Source organism: Poecile atricapillus, chromosome 5 (genome assembly GCF_030490865.1).
Source record: "Poecile atricapillus isolate bPoeAtr1 chromosome 5, bPoeAtr1.hap1, whole genome shotgun sequence".
In the NCBI taxonomy this organism is placed as follows: Eukaryota; Metazoa; Chordata; class Aves; order Passeriformes; family Paridae; genus Poecile; species Poecile atricapillus.
The window spans coordinates 18,776,393-18,782,940 of record NC_081253.1 but is presented as its reverse complement, the minus strand read 5'-3'; the positions used below and the strand labels follow the sequence as shown (position 1 = coordinate 18,782,940).

Genomic DNA, 6,548 nt, shown 5'->3' with positions numbered 1-6,548 from the left:
TCACAGTAGCAGGTTAGTATTCCATACAGATAGTTTACACAATATCATTAGAATCTCAAAATCATTCTGTGGCCTCAGCGCTTCAAGGCAAAATGGGTACATTATTGCTAACTAAGGCTTAATGTGTTGCCGTTTGTGTTTTGGAGTGCTTCTCCTTCCTTCCATGCAATGTGCTACTCAGTATGAAGTTGGACATAACAGCTGTAAAATCTCATCTTACAGCTCTTATGTTAATAACTGAAACTGCTGCAGTAGCACAAATTTTGCTTTTAGACTTAGATATTACACATTGTTTGTGTAAGAAGCTCCATGACATTTCCATGCTCTTGCCTCACTAGTCTGTCAGTACTCTCAGGCAGTCAGAAGTGCCCCAGTGGCTCTGTGCCAGTGAGACAAGCTCTGTGACCAGGCTGGGTTGCAGTACACAGCAGTAATGGTGGGCAGTCGCTGCACAGGTAGGAGAGAGAGCTTGGCCAGAATGAGGGTGTGCTGAGAGGAATGGTGGGTGCCAGGGGTAGCAGGTGGCTGAAAGGAATAGGGTATTTTTTGTGGGAAGAGCTATGGCTAAAAAATGCTATTAATTTTGTCCTCTTTTTCAGAGTTGGTTATAAGTTACAGTTACAGCCTAGTCTTAATTACGGTATTTTGGTTTAAAACCACTCAAGAGCTGACTGTTATTGTCTTATGGACAATCCATGATGCAGAAATGGCTCTGCAGAGGAGAAATGAGGGATGGGGAGGGAGAGAAGAAATTAAAAGAAAATGCAGCTGTGCATGTTGTTAGATCATGTTTGTCTCCTCCAGGTACTGCAGGCAGCCAGTACCTGGCATACATGAGAACAGCCTCAGGATCATCTTGTCCCAGCATTGTGTGTGCTTTCCCAAGTGAACACCAGAGAATCACTTTAATTATGTTCTAACTTCTACAGTATTAGAACAAAAGAGAGAACTCAAAATATGCTGTGTTATCAATTGCCGTTGGCATAGTTGAGAACAAACTAGTCTAGGTTGTTTTTTTTGGTGTGGGTGTTGTTGTTGGGGTTTTTTGGGTTTTTTCATAATTTCTATTACTTTTTTTCCTGTAGATACCAGTAATAGCTAAAAAGTTCAGAATTTACTGTTTCTTACACTTATTCTTGCAAACCAGGGACCAATATAAATTTGATTTATATTTTTCTTGACTCTTACAAATTTTATTCACTTGTAGCATGTTTCCATGATGTTTTTTCAAATTTACATCTCTGTGGTAAAAATTCCATTACCTATAAAATTCAAATAACTTAGTATTTTACACATGAATTTTAATAAGAATTTGGAAAAAATTAATGCATCTTTTTGGACCATTTTTAATATGAATTACAGTAATATCGGCCCTACTGAAGAGGTGTTCATGTAAATTCTTTTATGGAGTGACTTCTAAGATGTGGGCTACTATAGCAGAAGGTACTTTCAGTCTCAAGCTGCTCTAGCCCCAGTTTGCAAAGAGCATCCCTGTCATAGTGGGGGCTTTGGGGTGATGATTTTCTTGCATGATGGCTCCAGCTGCAGTGCTAGAGCTCAGATTATTCTCAGGAAATGGTATTTCCTACTGTGAAAAAGTTATTGAAGAGTGTTATGATTACCATAAACTCAATTTAATCAGGATAAATTTAATTTGCATTCTTTTCTACTGGGGTATCTACACAGATAACCTAATGACAGTGAATGTCAAAGACATCTTCGTAATAAGGATAGAATTAACATTTAAAAAGGCACTGAGGCAGTGCCAAGAGGTGCTTAATTAGAGGCTAATACATGCAACTCTTGCAAAACTTGCCAAATGGAAAGTAAAAGATTTTTTTTTTCTTTCTGATTAATGCAGCATTCAGTTCATATCAAGCTTTTGTAACTATACATGTATTCTTGGTGGGATCAGGTATTTAACTGGGACATAAACTGTTCCGTTGAGCACTCTGTTAAAAGCATTTATACTGTTTCATTTTTGTTGGATATAAATTGTTGAAGTCTGTCCATACTCAAGTATCTTCCTGTAATTACTTAAGTTTTTGTACTGCTTCTGATATTATATTCTATTTTTGCATGTACTTCTCAGAAAAAGGTGACACAAGAAGCTATTTTTATGCTCTGATCTCATACTCTAGACATGATGAAAAGAATAAAGCACTGGAGTGCCAAATTTCAAGGAATATCCAATCATTACAGTTAGAAATGCCAACAGTAAAGATTCCAATTTCACTGGACTGCTGAGTGGCTATGCTTCATTTAGATAGTGAATTTTCCACTTGCTATCCAGTTCTGCACTAATCTAAAAGTCAGTAAGCCAGAACACATGAAGTTTTAAATAGAGGAAAACTATTTACCAAATTACTACTACCTTTTCTGTATATGTAGAACTGCTGTGAATTGCAAGAAGAATTTGCATTCAGCACATAAAGTACATTGTCAGATCTACTGTTAATGTTCAATGTGTTCAATATTTTTTAGAGGACATCTTTAAATGTATTCAAAAGATGCACATCCTCACCTGTGTGTGTTAACTGCATTCATTACATGTGCTACCTAAAGGAAAGCTGTCTACCACCTATCTTTCATTTTGTATGTGATGTCTGCTAAAAGGATGAATGTGTAAGAAAGGACAAAGAGGGGTAGAAGGAATAGGCCCAAAAAGAAAAGATAAAAGCGTAAATTTAAAGGAAAATAATAAATCCATAATTGGCTGAGGAGGTAGGAAATGAGTGGAGCAGTAGGAAAAGTGTTTACAAATCAAATCTGTTGCTTTAAAGTTACATAAAATCTCGATCTGTTAGTACATTTTACTTGGGTTTTAATTTTAAGTTAGGATTGCTATTCAAATAATTGTTTCAACGGCAATTCAGGTTTCACTTTCCGGAACAGACTTCTAACATTTACATTGGCTACAAAAAATTGGCATCTTAAATTCTAATTCAAAACAAGAGACTGCTTTGCTGGAGAGTACACAGAAATTATTTGAGGCTAATTCTTGTGCTGAGCAAGTTGATAATATATGTAAATCTCTCGATCACAGTGAAATATAGAAAACAGAAAAAAAAGATAAAACAGTACAATCTTGTCCTGTCTGGAAAAAATCTTTGGAAATACAAGCATGAGACAAGCCTATTTCTGATACATTTCTCATCTGTAAATAAAATTATGGTGAGAATCCATTCTGGTGCAATGGGAGTGCATAGAATCATGTCTGCCATCTGCTAGAATGCTGATGGCATTATTAAGATCGATGACAGACCCCCTCAAGTGACTTTTAGAGAGGAGTGCTAATAACACCTGCTACATAAACTCTCTGAAGCCAGTAAGGACACTGTTGAGACAAAGCCGTGGTTCTCAGCTGATGCTCTGCAATGCTCCATTTCACTAAGACAGAATTTCTCTGGAGGCTTTAAAAAGAATCCCTGTAGCTGCCTGGAACCTGCTCATTCATTTTATCTCCAGACTAGATCCAGAGATGCGTATCCTATTCAGCTGGAGACAGTTTTAAAATAAGACTATTTTCATTTGGAGGAAGGGTATAAAATAGCTGTGCCGTGTACATAAAAGAGAGGCCTGAAAAGAGCTCGTGTCAACCTGAGGAAACAGAAGATCTATTTGCAGAATTGCCATCTATGCTGGTGTTGGCTAGGATATAGTTGCTGGTTTTTTCACGGTAGCTGGTATGTTTTGAGTATGTACTGTAAACAGTGTTGAGTATTGCCATATTTCAGTTTTTGCTGACGTCCCACACATTTATATGCAGCCAATTGTATTATATTGATTTGAAATGTTATAGCACTCTTCACAGCATGATAATGAAGATTGCTGCTAAATCAGTAGCTGGACAATGGATTAAATAGAGGTTAACTGGAGGACATACAGTAGGTACAGAAATTTCCCTGCCTCAGCCAATCCTGTGCAGTGGTCCCTATCTACTGGTATTTTTGCAGTCAAAATACTTGTGTGTTTTATAAGCACATAAAGAAACTGAGGCTACAGTCAAGTAATTTGACAGTAGTCAAACTAGTTTGAAATAGCCTTTTTTAAAGTGTTATGATACTATAGTGATTGAGTAACATTTTTTAAAGTATGGCAGGTACCCTTAAAAAAACTAAATCAAGATAAAATAGATGAAGATGAAGATGGAAATTTATGAAGACTAAAAAATGAAATAAAAACCCCAAGTTGGTAGAAGTAAAACTTTCTGCAGCGTTTGAAAGCAAATTTAAATTAAATCACATAAAAATCAAAGAGAATTTATACTAAGTGGGTACCAGAAGTCTATAATACTAACTATCAGTACATTACCAGAAAAAGATGCAGAATAAGAAGTCTGGATCTGAAACAGCTGTGCTTAAAATGAAATATTTTAGAAGGAACAGCAACAGAAGACGATAGAGAATACAGGCAGCATGGCTTTCTGAGCAACATAAACAGGTTACAATTACCAGGCTTGGTTCAAGTAATGGAAACTGTTTTCTAAACCAGTGTGGTTAGTAACCAAGAATAATATCAGAGGTTTTTTTTTCCAGAATCATGACCTGGTGCAGCATAAAATGCTCTCCACATTGGAGGCACGAACTGAGGTTTGAAATGCAGTGAAAATTAAATGTAGTAGCTTTCCTCCTCTATCTTCTCCTGCCTTTTTAAATGTACAGATATGTACCAAACATTTGAATCGAATATGATAACTGGCACATTCTGTTTCTATCATTCCAAAGTAATTGGAAAAAAATCTACCACAATATTAAATACAATCCACACCAACACTTTTTTATAAAATTCTGCTCTTTTTTAGTGCAATAAAGTTTTAAGTGTCCACAATAAACTTACTACCTTCTTTGCATTGCAGTTTTAAAAGGAACACTGCTATATACTAAATTCATGTGTCAATTTAAGTTTATCCCTTTTTTCTTTATTGTATTTAACTTGAAGGGCATATTTAGGGATGTAATTTCTTATCTCTGTGTTTTCACCTGCACAGTGGAAATTTAGTAATCTTTATTTAATCAGTGCTACTGTTTGAATGTATGCAAGTATCAAACAAACATTATTTTTTGGGTGTTTTGTGAGAGCATGTGGGGGTTCCAGCTTTTTTGTTTGTTTCTTATAAATTCACAGACAATATTTGCTTTTCTTTGCACATTCTTGCTGAAATTTACTTAGATAGAGAGGCCTATCATTTTAGATTTCTCAACATTCTTAAAATATCTTGGTGTGCGTCTCTGCCTTTCAGCAAAATAAAACAATGATTGTAGAAGTGGTGTTTTCTAACATAATTGTTTTGTGTCTAGTATTGCTGCAGACATTTACATTCTTTCTGTTGTCATTTTCCACAGTCATTTGCTATTTCATTATTTTTGTAATTATTTTAAATAGCTGTAAATTATTAGAAGTATGTTATGATGTGAAAAAGAAACTAAAAAAATGAAGCAGAAACAAAAGCAGAGTCGGGAAGCAAATGGCTTAAAAAATGACCTCTACTTCTAGTTCTTGGTAGGCACTCTGTTCTAGGTGTACATACACACTTTCCTTTCCCTTCCCCTTTGTTTCCTTCCAAAATGTTGCCTGGGTGCTAAGATTTGACTATTTCCTGTAATGCTGGTTCCCAGATTTCACTGATACCACTTTTTAAATTGGACAGAAGCGTTTTGCTTTAGTTGTTCCAGCAACTTAGGCAGATCCCTCTGTTGTAGTCAGAAGCCAAAAGTAAAATGCACAGGCTTAAGCCTAGCTGCAGTCTTTCCCTTAGTACAAGGTCCAAGGAGTTGATGCATTAACAAAGCATAAATATATTTATTTCCATTAAATATATGATAATTTTAAAAAAGAATCAAATATGTGGTATAGTCTCTGATGTTCCTTCCAAAATTACAGAAAGTAATATATGTTCCAATCCCCAGTATCTGTCATTTATTTAGGAATTATACAGGGCACTGTCAACACATTTTGTTCTGTACATCACCAGAGAATTGCATGCTGGGAATTTTGGTGGTCAAAGCAGTCATGAACTTAAAATTCCTTGTAAATTTTTTCTCAGTGAGCTAAATTAAGTTTTACCCCACTCCTTTATTTTAATTATTATTTTTAATAGAATAGTTGTATGGGCTCTAGATAGCAACTATCTTTAGCAAAGGCTTTTTTATCTAATATTCATTGCATGTTTTTAAATTAGTTTTTTTTCCCCACAATATTACTATCTATAAAAGCTAGTAAAATTACGGGTTATCAGCATTCCCTTTTTTAGGAAATAGTGTTTTATTTGGTCAGATACTGGACTGATGTTAGAAAATGAGCAATAAGAAAAAATGAAACATATTCAACAATGGATGATTTGCAATGAGCATATAAAGAGGGTATTATAGGAAAGATGTAGCTACAGGGAATTCAAGATGAGCTATAAATGATGGAGTTTCTGAGTCAATAGGTATAATTAGGGGGAGTCTCAAATACAGTATTACTGTGGACCATTTTCATACCTACGGTCCAGCAGTGATATTTAATATCTGTGACAAAAATTCATATAAACAGCTTTAAAGAAA

The 6,548-nt window shown here is 35.3% G+C and overlaps 1 protein-coding gene across 1 annotated transcript in view; it reads left to right on the top strand.

The window, feature by feature from the left end:
- The first annotated feature begins 393 nt into the window (after positions 1 to 393).
- Positions 394 to 6,548, top strand: part of LOC131579668 (sodium channel protein type 2 subunit alpha-like) — a 140,063-nt gene continuing 133,908 nt past the window's right edge. The window contains exon 1 of the mRNA XM_058839953.1: positions 394 to 455. The gene's annotated coding sequence lies outside the window, so the exon portion shown is untranslated. The remainder of the gene's footprint in view (positions 456 to 6,548) is intronic.